Source organism: Mustela erminea, chromosome 11 (genome assembly GCF_009829155.1).
Source record: "Mustela erminea isolate mMusErm1 chromosome 11, mMusErm1.Pri, whole genome shotgun sequence".
Taxonomy (NCBI): Eukaryota; Metazoa; Chordata; class Mammalia; order Carnivora; family Mustelidae; genus Mustela; species Mustela erminea.
The window spans coordinates 10,383,495-10,401,865 of record NC_045624.1 but is presented as its reverse complement, the minus strand read 5'-3'; the positions used below and the strand labels follow the sequence as shown (position 1 = coordinate 10,401,865).

At 39.4% G+C, this 18,371-nt stretch overlaps 1 protein-coding gene and 1 pseudogene across 2 annotated transcripts in view; one reads left to right on the top strand and one right to left on the bottom strand.

Moving 5' to 3' along the window:
- Positions 1 to 18,371, bottom strand: part of TPK1 (thiamin pyrophosphokinase 1) — a 343,412-nt gene that overhangs the window by 103,638 nt on the left and 221,403 nt on the right. The gene's annotated exons all lie outside the window — the stretch shown is intronic.
- Positions 6,713 to 7,359, top strand: LOC116569572 (annotated as a pseudogene).

Here is an 18,371-nt window from a genome sequence, read left to right as displayed (position 1 = left end):
ACAGTGGGGATTGGCACAGACTCAGGTCTGACTATCTGGATCAGATGCTTTTCCGCCACTTATTGGCTATGTGACTTTGGACAGCTGAATTCATCTCTTTATATCTCAATTCCCTCATCTGCAAAATTGAGGAGATACTATCTAATATCACAAAGGTGCTGCAGGGGTTAAGTCAATAGTATCCATGAAGCACTTAGAACAGTTGCCAATAAATCTCAGCTACCTCAGGGTCATTACTTTGTCATGGCAAACAAACAGAAAGGGATAACGTAGATTTAATGTGTGAACAGTGTGTCTGTATCAGGACAGGGGCTCTGTTGCTCATCCTTAATTATTATTTAATTTTGTTATGATAAGCCAACAGAGAAAACAAGAGACAGAAGACATATTACAATTTCCATGTGGTGCTTTTATAAGAAACATGTTAATATAGTTTCACCTGTGTCTACACCACCCCTTTCCAGCCTCAGTCTCCATTCTAAGGCCAGTCTACATGGCAGTGTGACATCACTTCCTCAGGACCTCCAGGCTGCTGTGAAAACAGACGAAGTAGTGGGCATTAAGGCCATCACACGAGAGGAAAACCAATACGACCAAATCATTATTTGTCGTAAAAATGCCCTAATTGCCCTGCTTTATTTTACATCATAAACCCTCCAATAATCCCACAATTCACAGGGCTGCTGGTCTGAACATCGTATCTGAGAAGCAGTCAAAATCTGCAACCTCATCTTCTGACTCCAAGATGGACACCACAGCTGGCATAAGAAGTTACCGGGGAAATGTAATTTTGTGGTTATTTTAAATCCCTAATGAATTTTTGAATACACTCCTCATTTAAAAAGTGAATTCTTCAATTTTTAGAAACACCGATCACTGAAGTGACAGGAGCTAGGCTGCCACGTGTATACAGTAGAGAGAAATTAAGACCCATCCTGTAGGAACTGTCTTACCAACCTCTGTCTTTTCCTTGAAAGAGAATGTAACATTAGATAGCATAAAAAGACAGTTTTTAAAACCAGGCAGTCCCCGCCCCCATTAAAATTGTTTCTCTTTATGTCCTCCTTCTGAGAGCTGAAGATTGATGCCTTAGTAGCTCTGAGTATTAATAAATGACCTCATTCTATTCTTTAAATAACTTAGGAAAAAAAGCATTCTGAAAGGAAAGATAGATACCCCTTCCTAAAATGAGGAAAGTTAGCATCTAAATGTTAACATAAATAACATACTTTTGCAAGTGAATGAACGATATATATGACACATATGCTTTTAAACCTAAGTAGCTCATTTTAACCTGCCACTTCCCAGATACTAATGAATACATAATATTTCCAGTCCTTTCTCTCCCAGCCCAGACTTATATACTAAAACAGAATCAATTAAAAAAGTCAGAGTAATTCTGCTCTATGAGAAACCGGCATGCTATGGCAGAGAGAAAGAGCGCTGGGCCCTGCACAAAGAGCACAAAATTAAGGCGAATATCATGTTTTACAGCCTCACAGAGATCAGGTTCTCTAGGCCCAACTGAATATAATATAAGTACTCTTCACTTGCCCGTTGTGATTAAGTGTGTTAATGCAAGTGCAACATGCCCAATATATTCTTCTGGCATTTCTTACCGAATGGGAAACTTTTAGATGCATCTAGTTTTGAAATAAAGGAAGATGCAGAAGCTATTAACATTACAAAGTGCAGAGTGATGGGAAAAGAGTGGGCAAGAACCAGGGCAGAACAGAATGGAAAGCTCCCATAGGTGGGGGCGCTCAGAGCTCTAGCAGTGCCTGGAGGAGCTGCTGGAGTGGAGACGTGTCACGATTTACCATTTCAGACCTTAAGTCTAGGTTATGACAAGTCTTCTAAGCACTTAAAACTTAAATGAATATGGAGTGGATAATGAGATTTTTTTTCCCCTCTAAAAGGTAAGTCTGATGAATGATGCCTGTAAGTACCACCAGTCATTTTCATGAGTGCTCGGCTCAGCAATATATGCCTTTTTTATTTTTGGGAGGGGTACCTAAAAGAAAGATTTTCCCTGTTTTGGCTCCTCAAGGATGGTCACACATCCCCTGTTCAAAGAAATGTCATCTCTATACACTTCAATAGCTAAGATAATGTAGTTTCTTCCTAAATAATAAAAAGTAAACTGTGAATGTATCTTAAGGTATAAAACCATGGATTTATGTTAATAACTGCATATCCTAATTAGATTCTTCGTATTATTTGCAACAACCAAAAGGATTAGTTTTACTTAAAATACATGTATGTGTGATAATGAATTGTTATGGTTCATAAAAAGATATATAATAGGCAGATATACAATTGTGTATAATAGAAATAACTTTTATTTTATGAAAGTAAAAAAATGAATCTTGTAAAAAATTATAATCTGGAGGAATCTAGAATAACCATTGTGAGTAAGCCTTCAAGAGAAAAGAAAAAGTACATTAGCATTATTGTTTGACTCAAATATTTTTTTCTGTCATTTGCAAGCTCAGAAGTTGCCAAAGATAAATTTCTGGCAAGAACTGTAAAGTGTCTTGTTTTTATTCAAAAAAGAATTTAATAATTAAGGTTTTGCTTTTAAAAATAATAATCCTGAGGTAAAAACTGTTTCCATGTTTAAAAAGACACACATCTGCATACCCATGGCTATGTGTTTTCTCATGGAAGATGGCCCTAAAACTAGAATGCTCAATACTTGATAACTAAATCCCATGAACATATTACAGATTTGCTTCAAAACTATTTTTCATTTTCAATTTAAAGATGAGAGTCACCTTGAGTTATTTCTTATAATTTCAGTGTGAAATGGAGGAAAAATCATTTATACAGTGAATAGTAAATGTTCTATGAAATACATCTAGAGAGCCCTTGAAACCAGACAGGAGAGTCGGGGGGCCATAGGGCGAGTAGGGTTAGAACTATACCGCAATGCTACATAGATTAAGTATTTGGAATTAGAAAAAAGTGAAATTATGGTCAAAATGACATATATAATGCAAAAAATTACTACTATGATACAAATAAAAGTACTTTCAAATCCAATTTCTTAAATAAAAATTTCCTCCAAAACTTTAAAGAGCTCCAGATTTTAAAAAATAAATTAAAATAAGAAAAGAAAATCTTCAAGGAATAATGAGAACAATATAAAATATTGAGACTTCACAAAATCTAACGTTCACTCCAGAGTCAGATATTTAACTGCCTGCTCAAGATTCGTATTTGAAGGCTCAGTGGGCATCTCTGACTTAACACAGTCCAGTGAGACTTGGTTTCTACCCGCGGTCTGCCCCTTCATATTTTCAGCCTGTCGGTAAATGGTACCACCGTCCACCAAGCCCCAGACCAAACTGCTTACTCTGTTCGACAAAGCTAATAGACAGATGATGTAATGAGAAGAGACACTGTGTAATGTTCAAAACTGACAGAGGATTCATCTTAAAAATATATAAGAAACACAGCAATAAAAAGCTGACAGTATCCCCAACAGAAAAAATGAGTTAATGCTAACAAGCAGGATTAAGGAGTATGCTTGTCCTGATGGGCCCCGGCTGATGACTCACTGTACTTTACAACTGAAACTAATACAACACTGTATGCTAATTACACTAGAATTAAAATAAGTAAAAACAAAACCCCCCAAAACCTCTCAAAGCAAAAATACACAAACACTTCTTACATTTAAAAAAAAAAAAACAATAACAAGCACGTGATGAGTTGCTCAGACTCATTACGTTAGTCATTACAGAAATACAAGTGAACACAGCAAGATACACTTGATTCCTATACACTTTATATCCAGAAATTTGGATAATGTGAAGTGTTGGTGAGGATATAGCAATAATCTTTAAACACAAGAAAAATAAAAAACCCTCACATACTACTGGCTGGGTAAAGGCAGCATTCTAGAGGGCAATGTCGAACTAGTTAAATAAAGTAAACCTATGTCCTATGATGTAGCAATTCTTCTTCTAACTGCAGACGCATTGAAGAAAAGCTCGCACGGGTCCATAAGGGTACATACGTGAGAGGGCTCAATCCCACCATTATTTGGGTGGCGAAGCAGGGCGGGGTTGGAGGGATGCAAGGTTTGGAAGCGATTTAGTGTCCAGTATGCAGAGTGGGAGGGCAAATATACTAGATGTCCAACATACAGAGCTGTGAATAATTTCAAAAGAACAGATATATATATATGGCAACACAGACAGATCTTGAAAATATGCTGAGTAAAAAGATAATCAGAAGAGACAAGGAGGAAATGCACAATGTTAAGCAAAACAAACCAGTCTCTGGAAAACTACACACCGTACAGTTCCAATTATGTGACATTTGGGAAAAGCCACAAACTATATCAATAGTAAAAAATGAGCAGTTCCCAAGGGTGTGGGGGAAGGAGGGGGTCAGTGAAAAGGGAAAGCCCAGGGGACTGTTGGGATGGTGAACGTATAACGCATAATATTGTAATGGTGAAATCTGTGAAAACCTACAGAACTTTACCAAGAACACAAAGAATGAACTTTCCTGTCAGCAAATTTAAAGAACCATTTAGGAGGTTCAGGGAGTCTTGGGGGAAAATGCAGATTGTGAAAGGAGAAACTAATGTATAATTACATACAAATTATATACAAGTATATAAAATATATAATTATACAATGGTAATAAGGAAAATGTGAAAAAAATCATTTATTTAAAATGCACACATACAAATCCCCAAATAAAATCAGAAATAAGAAAAAAGTATATGCAATTTACATTATAGACCAAAGGGTCATACTACTAACATGAAAAGAAGTTCCAACAATAATAGAAGCAAATTAGGCCAACAACTTCGTAGAAAGAGGATAGTCCAGAGAAAAAGAATGAACAGCTTTTAAAAATATAAAAATATGTTCAATCCTACTGACAGCAAGAGAAATACAAATTCAAACTCTTCTGGAATATTACGCCCCACATATTAGATAGATAGGCTGAGAGGTCGTGGGTCCTCTTATCACTACCTCGTACAACCCTTCTGGTGGAACACTTCAAACAGGCTTCATCCAGATGCTCTGAGCCACGGACCACAATTCTAGGGATCTATCCAAAAGATACACTGGCAAAAACACAAAAAGACACATGAAAAAAACTATTCATTGCACTGCATTCCATCACTGAAGCCCTGACTTACGAACTATAGTCAGTGTAGTATGTCAGAGGGGCTAGAAACAGATCCCCATGTACACTGATAACTGATTTTTTAAAAAAAGATTTTATGTATTTATTTGAGAGAGATCACAAGTAGGCAGAGAGGCAGGCAGAGAGGGGGGAAGCAGGCTCCCTGAGCAGAGAGCCCGCTGTGGGGCTCAATCCCAGGACCCTGAGATCATGACCTGAGCCAAAGGCAGAGGCTTAACCCACTGAACCGCCCAGGTTCCCCTGATAACTGATTTTTGACAAAGCTGCAAAGGCAATACAGTGGGGACAGAATATCTTTATGACAAATGGTGCTGGAACAACTGGACATCCACGTGCAAATGCAGGAATGCTGTCCTACCTTACATGTATACAGAAAATAAAGCGGATCACAGTTCTAATGTAAAACCTAAAACTATAAAACTTCTTAAGAGAAAACATAAAAGGAAACTCTTACAATCTTAGGCTAGATAAGATTTCTTAGATAAAACTCCAAAAGCAGAGCCTATAACATGAAGAATAGATAAAGTGGACTTCATCCACTTTTAAAACATCCAGATTTTAAAACTCTGTTCATCAAGTGTATGTCCCTGTAGTACCAAGTGTGAGAGGGAAGTAGAAATACAAACTCATGTTAACTGTTAAAAAAAAAAAAAAAAAAAAACCTACCACCACAACAACAACCAAAAAACCCCACAATCCTAGCTTTCTCAAGTGAATCAACTTAGTAGCTACAAGCATTCCCTTTAATGCCCAGATTATGGCCTCTAATTCTTATTTCTTAGTAAAATCACCTTTTGGAGAAATTCCAAAACTCAGCTGGGAAATGGGCAAGATGAGCTGGGAACATACTATAAAAGAGAAAGGAAGAAAGTTATCAAAGACGAGTGGGTTTGTGCCAAAGGGATTCATTCAGGAGCCAAACTGAATATGCTCCTCCCCTACCCCGGCCAAAGATAGGACACTTTGTATAGCAGTTAGGAAAATAATGAGAATGGACTCATTATACCTATAAAATTTGCTTAAATCCAAATATGCTTAAATCCTCAACAAAAAGTAGCCAATTGGTGCTGAACAACGGTATGGAACTGGCAGACTGGGGTGACTGCCGGAGATGCCGGACGGTCTGTCCTGAGCTGTGGCCAGCAGCGCAATGGACACCCTTGTGGCAGACTACTGACAGCACACACTCAAGGTGGCAGTCCTCGTCACACGTAGACGGACACTCCCGCTGAGCCACCAACAGTGTCGGCTGCACCCAAGGCGATCCCTGTACTTCCCACAGGAAGTACCTGTGGCGGATTTCCAGCCGGAACCAGACAGGCGTTCTTAGCTGAGACACCAAGAGGGGGTGAGAGCCGGACTGGAACGTCCAGCTAGCCCGTTTCCAAGTGAGACACTGAGCTCCGTCTACTGCTGGAAGCCTCTGTCCCAAGCCTGGATTGTTCACAGAACATGCATCGAATCCTTATCTGGAGCCTTCCTTTGGCTCTCGAGGATCATGAAACCTTACTGCAGACACTGGATTTGAACAGCAACCATGACTGTGGGAGAGGGCAGCGACCACAGAATGAGATGTGTCCTGCAAGATGACCGCATCTTCAGTGGCACCTTTAAGGCTTTTAATAAGAACATGAATTTAATCCTTTGTGATGAATTCTGGAAGACCAAGCCAAAGATTGTAAAGAGCCAGAATGTGAAGAAAAGTGGGATTTGGGTCTGGCGCTGCTACCTGGGGAAAACCTGGTTTCCATGACTGGGGAAGGACCAACCCCCGAAGATACCAGCACCCCCGGGCACCGCTTGCTGCAGCTGCAGGACGCCTGGGCTTGGCAGGGCAGCCGGCAGAGGAGTGCCAGCTGCCGTTCCAATTCCCCATGCTCCCACGGGGTTAGGAGGCCCTGTGCTGGGGTTGTGGGGCCATCCCAGCAGGAAATGAAGGACTCTGCAGGGAAGGGACACTGGAGCAGCAAAGCCACCAGGATGGGGGATGCCACCAACTCCTGCAGGCTGAGCAACACCACCTGCAGGCTCCCCCACGTGGTAGAAGACCACCCATGGCCCATCAGCTGGGCTTCCCCCTGCTTGCGGGACACGAATAGGCATGCCCCCTCTAAGGATGAGACCCCCCCACCAGGATTTAGTGGTCCACCTCCGCCCCCAAGAATGTATCCACCAAGACCTTAGGATACTGCTGATCCTTCTAAGTCCCTTTTCCTTGCAATGTGTCTTATGACACTGTGTAGAGGGTTTGTGAACTTTTGCTCCTTCTTTGCTGCACTGCGTAAAGTAATTTTAAAAAGCATTAGGGAAACAATTCATTATTTTGAAAAATAGTAAATTAAGGGAAAAAGAATTAAGTGTATAGCCTGCGTTCCTTTACAGACTATTCCACAGGATAGCCCAGTAGCTGGTCTGAGGGAAGCTTCTCTTTTGAGAGGTATCTCAGGCAATCCGTGAAGTAACAGTGGCAGAACTGCTTACTACTAGCGTTGAGCAACTGCCGATCAGGTCAGAGACACACGGTGACCATCAATAGCTACAACATCACAATAAAGAGCAATTAGATGTTGTGATACAGGATCACCCACGTCAAAAGTCCGCCCCCCCCCCACAATTTCTTAATGGTCTGATCACAGCTCTAGAATTAACTAAAAATTACAAAAATTCAAAGGAAAATAGGAAGTAATGATACCATGCCATGCAACAAAACTAGACTGAAAATTCCATAGAACAAATGACAGTTTCTTCAAGGAAAATGTTGAGGAGTGAGGGAAATAAAATGAGGAAGGAGAAGAAAAAGAGAAGTGCAGGCACAGTCAGGTGAGGGGACCTGTTTAAAAGAACAACAAAGGGCGCCTGGGTGGCTCAGTTGGTTAAGTGACTGCCTGCAGCTCAGGTTGTGATCCCGGAGTCCCAGGATCGGGCTCCTAGTTCCATGGGGAGTCTGTTTCTCCCTCTGACCTTCTCTCCTCTCATGCTCTCTCTCAAATAAATAAATAAAATCTTAAAAAAGTAAAATAAAAAATGAATAAAAAATTAAAACAACAACAACAACAAAAAACCAACCTACTCCAACAGACAGGTCTTGTTTGGGTCCCTGATCATACAACCCACCATAAAAACGTCTTAAAACAAAGGAGGAAATGGAGGTAAACACTTTATTTCATCACATTAATTATTTTTAACTTTTTTTGGGTGTGAAATGGGACTGCACTTATGGTTTTTAGGAATCCCTTTCTTTTAGAGATACATACAAAAATATTTCTTAGTGGCCATGAAAACAATACATAATTTGCAAGGACATACAAACAAAAAGATGTGATGAAAAGGGTATCCTGGAGGGGGAGAAGATGTGAATCAACAGATCCTAATCAAATAGTGAAACAAAATGACCAATGATGACACTGTGCCCATAATTTATGATTAATTCATTCAGCCCTTTCTACTTAAAGCCTTAAGAAACCAAACAAACAAAACAAAACAAGCTTTCATATGCATGGCCTTAAACATTCTAATTTTCATGAAAAGCACATACATCAACATTCAAGTTGCACATGGAACGACGGAGACTCAGTCTCAAGGAGTCATCGTCAGTAAATGCCAGTCAGGACTTGAGCCTTCCACACAGAGCCAGAAGGCCTAGACAACACCTTCACGGGCCTTGAGTAATTTAAAATGTTCAGACCTAACAAAGCAGAAGACAATAGACACCATGTGGCTTCTTCATACATTTGCTCATTAAATATCTGTTCTATAATTAACTATGATATGCAGTCTCCTTCCTGTTCCCTTTGTAATGATTCTGAATGTTCCCTTTCCTTGAGTATAATTCCTTTCCAAAAGAGCCTTGTTATAATAAACTTCTATTTTAGACATAAATGCAATTTTTCATATAAAAAGCATTGCAGATAAAAGGAAGAGAGGACAAGATTTGTAGCATTAATTTTTTTTAGTGTTGCGCATCAACATTTTTATGCTAAGTAGTAAGTTAGAATTTGGTTCATAAAATTGTTTTAAATGAAGTGTGTGTTAAAGATAAGACGAATTTAAAGAATTATGCACTATTTGGCTTTAGAAATGAAGTTCTTTACGGCGGCCTGCTGGATGGTATGCAGTATTAAGTGTTAGTGCTAATAACTTGTAGCCATATTTAACACTATTTAAAATCATGTTATGAATGGGCCTGCAATGAATTGGTGCTTATAAGGGCAGGAATCTTTGCATCTAAAAGGTAAGTTCAGTGAACAGAATGTAAGGTCTGCATACAGAGTTGTAGCTATGGCCTATCAGTCTAGGTGTCTATCACTGAAAACAGCCCCAGCTGTTTTTTCTCACGGACGGAGTACTGTAGCAATTAGGAGTGCAGTGCATGTGCACAGAGCAGTGCGTATGCAGGCCGAATGCCTGGGCACATCTCGTCTCTTACAGCGCACCTGTAGTATGACCTGCCTATGGCACATTATATGTCTCTTCTCTAGGCTTCCATGATATTCTGTATATATTTGTATTATGGAACTTATTTTATTTTATTGTGAAATCATGATCTATTTAGTGATGATGCTATTAGCTCTTTCAGAGGAACTTACTCCTCTTCGGTCTAGCCATTTGTAAATACCTGATACAAGTAAGTCTTTAATAATATGTTGGTTGAATGAATATAGGAAAAAACTTTTCCAAGTCCTTCTATTTTTCACAAGGCTTACTCTGCTCTGGGAAATATTTTATAGTGTGAAATATGCTCAGAAAAAAATATTAAGCTCTAATCATAGCTTTTCGATTACTATTATCAAAATTTCAAAGAGTGCCCACTTCTTAATAGCCTAGCTTCACCCAGGAGAAAATAAATCCTTCTCCACTGTCCCCTGAGCAGCATTTTTGTACATTAACCTTCCCTGATAAAGTAAGACCAATGTTCCATACTCTGTGCCTTTTACCTTGAGGGTTTCTGGTTAGGAGTGAAATTGGCTTCCTATCATCAGACAATTGGAAAGGCCAACGTGTATGTAATTTATCAATTTTGAGGCTCCTCTATCAACATGACTTTTTCCAAAAAGAAAAGACTCTGATTCATTATCATTACTACCTCAACTATAATAGAAGACTCTTCTTCTTTGATAAGAAAACTGATTGTGCCCATTCATTTCTATTTAAAAACACATACACTCTACGAAGGATGGCAGCGAAGTCTAATTCTCTGTTATAAAGAATTATGTGGTATCTATAGGCTATGTTTAGTGAGTGTATTTTTTTGAGAGAGAGAGAGAGCACAGCTGGGGAGGGAGGCGGGTACAGAGGGACACAGAGAATTTCAAGCAGGCTCCACACCCAGTGTGAAGCTCGATCTCATGACGCTGAGATCATGACCCTCATGAGGCAACATCAAAATCAGGTGCCCCGATGAGTTTACCTTTTTAAATTGTTTCTTCTACACTGAATGGCATCATACCAAGTGCACAAATCATATAAGTGGAAACAGAAACATGGAGTGGAGAAAGCTAAAGTGTCAGTCTGACATGGATTTGGAATGTGGCTTTACCATTCAGAAGTGGAATAACCCCTAAAGTCAATTCATCTTTTTAAGACCCAGTTTGCTCAACTTTAAAATTGGGTCATATTGTCTCCACCACATTGCTCTCAAGACAGCAAAACAGGTCTCAAATGGGAATGTACATGGAACCACCTGAGGAATATTCTCAAAATATACACAGCTACAACTCAAAGAGTGGCTGAATCTGAATTTCCAGTATGTTCTTTCAAAAAGCTACACATGGACAAATGATGGCGCATTTAGATATGTCCTCACAATAGTCGTAATAAAGGAATGAGGATGATCTCTACTGCTGAACAGAGTGGTTTCCAAAATACATTATGTGAAAAAAAGGAGGTAGAGTGTGCTAAATTTCACATAAAAAGGGGGAAATGGGAAAATGTGCACATATTGTTGTGGGTTTGCTTCTATTTTTTGCAAGAAACTGAAAGATTCTGAAGGAGGATGGTGGTGGTGAGGGGAATAGGAATAAAAGCAAGACCTCTCCTGAGGGTATCTTTTATCAAGCTTTGCCTTTAGGCTATGTAATTACTGTAAAATATTTTAAATAACTAAAAAAAACAAGGTCTTATGCCTTCAAATCAACTGCAAAAGAGCCTAACAGTATATTAAATAGGCAGCATAACCACAGAAAGAACAAATTTTAATATTTAAAGTGAGAAATTTTAGATGCAATAGTCTGGCTGGGATATAATTTAAAGACAGACCTACAAAGAAATCTTAAATTTCACTCAGTAGCTTTACTGTTAGTACTAAGGTGGGTATTCTAAATCTGAAACGAGCTACTATATACTATAGTATAATACAAGTATAGCATTTCAAGCCAGGATTTTGGGGTGGCAAGGGGGAGTTAAAGAAATAAAAACACAAAATAACAGTTTAAAAACTATATATTAAAACTGAATTCAACATATCAGTGTGAACCCATGATTTATACACATACACACACATACCTTTTTGTTGTTTCTTAGTTCTGTTTACTGAAAAAGTCTGAAAGCACCACAGTAGCAATAAGCACATTTGTTACCTGGATCTTGGTTTCTAAATATTCTGCTCCTTGTTGAAGTATTTAGGATAATGTGATGTGATATCTGCAGCTTCCTTCCAAATGGTTACCAAGAAAAAAAAAGTCTATATATAGATAGAAGGCACATGATAAAATGTTTAAAAAATTACAAATGGTTGGAATATGTTGTTCATCATACTAGTCTTACAAATTCTCTGTAAATGTGGCCCTTTCCATAATAAAAAAGTTGACTAAAGAAAAAAATAAAGTTATGCAGGATGATTTCAATGCCTACTCATGAGTGAGCCACTCTCCATGTGTAGGTAATGCTTCCAACTGGCTACCTTCCCCTCATTTTTTTTGGGAGCCCTCCATATGGATCCACTGAAATTCAGAGAGTAGGCATGAATTTTACCAGAAGGCTAGAAAGCAAATGCCACAAGAGTAGGATTCAGAAAATTCCTAGAGTATCCATGAAGTACCATACTCTTACAACATTGCTCTATGCAGGGTTTCCTCATTTGAGAAACAGAAACAATGAACAAGGGGACTGCTGGAGAGTCAAGTGAAATGAAGACGCTGGGATTTATACATGTTAAAAGCTGTCTAACTCTACAATTTTTATTAAAATCTAATTTTCCAACCTTTCAGGTATGCAGGCTATTTTATAACTCATACATGGTCCTTAAGAGATTTCAGGAGGTATGCAGTTCAGAGGTAACAGTATGTCTTCGACACCCAGACTATCTTATCTACTTGATATCACATAAGTACTATCTCAGTCTGCTTCAGAAGACAATACAGGATTGGGACACCTTTAATGCTATTCTCTGTCGAAGTAAGTTTAATCCTCTTTGCCAGTCTGTAGCTCGTCCTAGGTTATACTCTGCTTTGCTAACTTGGTTCCTAACTCTGATGCATTTTTATAAATTCCACTATTAAACTAGTCCGTATGCAAGTAAGTCAAATAGAGTTCTGTTCATGACAAAGATATGAAAGATTAAGTGGACCTTTTAAAAGACAACTACATAGGACAGTGGTTTTCAAAAAATAAAAAGGAAAAAGAAAAAGAAATCCTCCCCAGCTGACCAGAGATAGAACACTTACTTTCCCTCCTTCCAGTAAGATTGGCTTAGAAGTGCTGAGATTCCTGGCGTGTGCGTATCCATGCATATCTGCTACATGCAGAGTCTGCGTGTGTGTGTGTGTGTGTGTGTGTGCGCGCGTGCACACGCACACGCGTCTAGGAGGGCAAGGTACCTTACACTGTTCCTTGGAAGAGCTTCATAATATCCAGCAGGGTAAATACACAGTTTAAATAAGTACCTTCAAATCCCAGCCCTTCTAGCTGAGCTTTATTTTGATGTTTTCTACTTTATCTTCACTTTCAGTTTGATCACTTTGGGAACAAACAAGATCAAAATACTCCCAAGTTCAGGGGGAAAAAATCTTAATTGGATAAGAAGTAATACCACCCAGCTAGAGCCGTATGAAGTCCTTTATACAGAAACCTTCACTTGTGCCAATCTTCTTCCCAGAGGCTCATTTCATTTCCCTGCTGGTAACACTCAGATCACTTCACAGTTCATTGATACCGCATTGGCAACCTTTTGTTTTCAATCAAAGGGAGATGCTGAAGCAACGCTCAATTGAACTAAGTCTACATGACACAGTGTGCTTGTGTCCTTGCCACAGAGGACTGTGGAAGGGGAGCTAGAGGAAACTCTGACACCTAGCATCCAATATTCCATTACGTTACCTACAATTGAATTATGATGAATTACAATGACAGAGCTCACACAAATGCTGATGCTCACTTTTCCATTGTTCTACCCGCATATAGCACATTTATGGATCAAATCCAGTCTCCAAAACTGATTCTCTGTCACTCATGGTTGAAAACGAAAGGCCAATGTTCAAATAAGTTTTTAAACAGCTTCCACGGAGACTGAATTTGATACTTCTTCCCCTGTTCCTTTGGAATCACTGAGGGATCACCATAGGTTTTTGCTGATGGCCATCTTTCTGTAAACCCTCCTAAGTGGAAGACTCCTATAAGATTAAAGAACTTGTAAGCTGTACGGGTGAGTGGTGGGAATCAGACTGCTGCTGCATGCCTTTCCCTCTGAGACCTCATTGTAGCCAGACAGCATAGGGCAGTAGAGAAATAAGTGGACTAAGTCACAGCCTGGGATGCCCAGCCACCCTGTATTTTACAAGAAGAGGCAATCATGAACAATTGTTAATGGGAATAATATATTTAAACCATCTAAAACTTCCCTATTTATTAGGATTTGGCTAGCATCCAGCGAACTAAGTGTGATCATTATTTCATCTTTGATCATAAATTTGTAATTGTAATTTTTTTAAGGTTTAGAAAATGAAAAAACTTTTAATTTGGTAAATTTTCTTATGGATAGACTGTTTTGGATCCATAGAAAAAAGATTTTAAAAATTGATGAAAATGATCCAGATAAGGGAAGATCAGAAAGGCTTACTTGGAAATTCTGTATAGAAGTCAGAAATTTTGAGTAGGGCTTTAAGAGAGTGACTTAAAAATTATCTGTGGCACAGGAAAGCAGGGATTGTGGTCAGTTTGGAAAACTACTGATGGACCAATTTCTTGGGTTATGTAACACTGAGAAAATGACAGACCAGAAGGAGAGAGATTTAAAGGTCAAACTCAAAGCTTCACATTTAGGCCCAGACCAAGGTGCCCATGCAGAGGAGGAGGGGAAGGGCCCACCACGACTGCGGAGCTGGCAGCAGGCCTGGAAGAGAAGACAGAGTTGAAATAGGTCAAAAAGTACTTCACCAGCATTGCGCGATACAATCAGCACCCATCTCTGTGCAAGCCTCCTTACAAAAGCACAGCATGGCAGCTGCACTTCTGCTCACGCCAGGAAAGAAATGTATAACCCCCGATATGCATGTTCTGGTTTTGTTCAGCTTGGAAAATGGCCGAACCAAAATAATTTTGTAAGTCATCATTACTTCTAGGTAAGTCCCCCAAATTCAGCTGCTGTGAGTGAACAGTGAGAAAGGGTTAGCAAGAGCAGTGGATTTCTACCTCCCTTCCTATCGAGTCATCAACTCCAAGTAATCAGGTTTCTATCCATACTTTGCCATGAAAACTGTACCTGATCAAGTTCCTTCTCAGCTGCCAAACTTAGTCTTTTGTATTCTCAACACCTTAGCGGATCATTCCCTTACCTCCCGAAACTCGAATCCACCTCGACTCAGTGATACCGCTCTTGTAATTTTCCGGTTTCTTTTCCATTATGGTGTTTTATTCTCTAGGGTTCTGCCATTGATCTTTTCACTCCATACCTTCTCCCAGTATGTAAGACTCCACTCCAAGATTTTAATGATCATGTATATGTTGAGGATTCTCAAGGTATATCAAAGGGTCAAGCTATATGTACGTGTGTGTATATAAGTTGAGTAGAATCATATACATATACACACACACAAACAGAAGAATTGCCTAAAAGGAGAGATTGTTCTATAGATATCTATGTATCTATATTTAAGCACTTCTACATAGTTTCAAAGACAGATCAGTTTCTGTGTGTCCCAGAGTCTGCTGACCAACTTCCTATCTTCACGTGTTCTTCTCATATTCTCTATTTTAAAGAAAGATGGCAATCAACTGCCTAATCCAGAATCCTAGTCATTATATTGACTCCCCTCTGTGTTCCTCCAAAGAAGACTTCTGAGCACACATCCCAAGGAACTCCAACAGCAAAGTGAAGCTGACTTATTCATCATTTCTTTTTCAGATTTCTAAGAGTTGAATGGCCTCCATCTCTTCCCTAACCAATTTTTCCTCCATATTGCTATCACACTAAATCTTCTAACTGGTACTCTAGAGCTATGACATCGATATAAAGACCATCTACCTGAGAATGCAAACAAGTCTCTCTAGCTTTCTCACCTCTAGCTGCATCTCCTATGGCTCCCAAGGATCTAGCAACTGTGCCGAGTTCTCCAGGTTTCCTTGCACACCATACTCCTTGCACATTAAATGTCTTTATTCATCTCTCTTTGCCTAACTCCCCAAAAGATGTTATCCCCCCGAGAAACTATCTCCATGATCACCATCAATCCCGTTCCCAATCTGGATTAGATGCTTCTCCCATGCCATCCTCACAGCACTCAGTGTTGTTTTGATGTGTGCGTGTGTGCGTGTGTGTGTGTGTGTTTAAGGAAGCTCCAAGCCCCGCACGGAGCCTAACACAGGGCTTGAACTTTCGACCCTAAGATCAAGACCTGAGCTGAGATCAAAAGCCAGAAGCTTAACCAACTGAGCCACCCTGACGCCCAGCACTCACTGTACTCTTATAAAAGAATTTCTGAGTTTTGTGGCTTATTCTTCTGGCTTTTCCACTGAACTATGAGCAGTAGAATAGAAGCTGTTTGCTTTATTTCCACATTCTCAGTGCCTACCACAGTATCTACTACATAACAGGTGTTTGAAGAATGTTTGTTGATGAAATATTCTATGCTTTAAATCAACAAAACAGAATGCAATACCTATCAAATAAACTCTTTGTGAATGTGTGCCTTAACTTCTTAGTTACATAAAATTAGTTTAATTAAACATGGATAAAACCATAAAGGAAATATTTCTATGGCACTCTAAAGAGGATATTAGAGCACTTAGAAAAATGAGAATTGTATAGCTCTAGGATTTTGTTGTCTTAGTGCTCATTAAAATGTCATGTTTTCATAACAGTATAATAAGACTAACACAATGTTCTACACAAGATAGGTTTTGGTTTATAATTTTAAAATGCCCTGTAGGGGAGGAAGGGGAAGAGCACACAGAAGAAGAGAAGGAGGCAACGGGCACAGAGACATTTTCCCCAGAAAGCCGGGCAAGGTTTGAAGTGAAAAGAGGAGGGTGCTTCGGGAAGACGCGTGTCTGTACGCATTCCACCTGCAGAAGCTGCTGCCCTGGAAAAGCAGAGCGGATAAGCCAAAGAAAGAGAGTGAGTAATGCAGACGACACAGTGTGAAGGCAGACGGCTAAGGTCAGACACTGAGTGGAAGGACTCTCCCAGAAGAGCAAGTTTAGGTGGGTGAATGGCAGAGGAAGGAATGGGTATTAGCACTTGGGGTTATGGAAGAGGAAAGTCGCTCAATGCGACAGCCCGTCCTTGGAGAGGAGATGCCTGGTGGTCCTTTTCAGACCACTGTTGCCTGAGACCTACCTCATGGTTAGCACCCATTTTCTTTCAAAGGAACACGGTGTATCACTTGAGCAAATCACTTGACCTTCAAGTCCCCACAATTCTTTATCCATAAAATGATCTTTAAGGTTTTATACCATTTACACGAATACTTAATGGTTCTATGCTACTATATAGTTTTGTTTTCTTTTTTTAAGCAGGTTCCACACCCAACCTGGAACCTGTGGTGGGGCTTGAACTCATGACCCTGAGATCAACCCCTGAGCTAAGATCCAGAGCTGGACACTAGACTGAGCCACCCAGGCGCCCCTACGATACTGGTGATATTCTGAGAATCACTTCCCTGGTGCCGTCGCTGAGGAGGTGGTCCTGGGTGTGTACATGTGGCTAGTCAGACCCATACCCTCAGTTCACAACAGAAACCACCATGCGTGACAGATTTACATCAGAGACATCCAGCTTCTGTCAGACTCTGAACATGTTTCCTTTGTATTCATTACCAGCACGGCCAATGTCTGATTTATAAAATGTGAGAAATTTAAAGAGCAAGAAATTGTCCTAGTGAGTGAAAAAACAAGTAGCAGTAAACATGACTAAGATCATGAGGAAGAAATATTTACAACATATTTAGAAGTTTGCTCAGGTGAGATAAAAAGTGATGGAAGTCAGCTCTGTAACACCATTCCCCTGCATCAGATACCGGAATCCTGACTAGGAATCACTGAACAAGGTTTAGGATAATGTAAAAGGCATGCCTTATTAACTCTTGGACATCTCATTTCTTGGTCATAAATCCTATTAACTTGTATTACCAACTGCCATAAAACTTGCAGATAAAAGATAATTTATGCTCAGTGTACAGAAGCTAATGTTTCTGCACTCCTGAGAAGCACAGGACCAGAAAATGAGAAAGTACGTATGAGAAATCTGGAACCATCCACACTCTGCATGGCTAGCATGATAAACATGGCTGGGAGCACCTAAATGTCTTCATAAGGAATATAGCCTAACTAGTAATTGATATCAGTAGTGTTTCATGTCGAAAATGTCTCTCACTGGTTTCATAAAACCTCTTGCTCATAAAAGGTTATAAAGTCTTATTAAGAAGACATTTTGGAAAGTAAAAGAGAAATGCTTGCTTTTAAGGGAGGAGCTATTATGCATTCTATTTTTAATTTTCTATTTGAAGGACCGTTCAATCTGCCATTTTTAAAGTAAATGCTACCTGCTTTCACTCATAATGGCAGTTTGACCCACAGTAAGTGAAATACGCCAAAACACAACGTAAAGGACATTATATATTCAAAATAAACCGGCTAAAAAATTCCAAACATTTTTCCATATGTATATAGACCTGGAACTACACTATCTCCCCCTTGTTTTAAAATTCAATTTGTAATAACCAAAATAAGTCACAGAGAGGGGACTGAAGAGAGAACCCGGATGA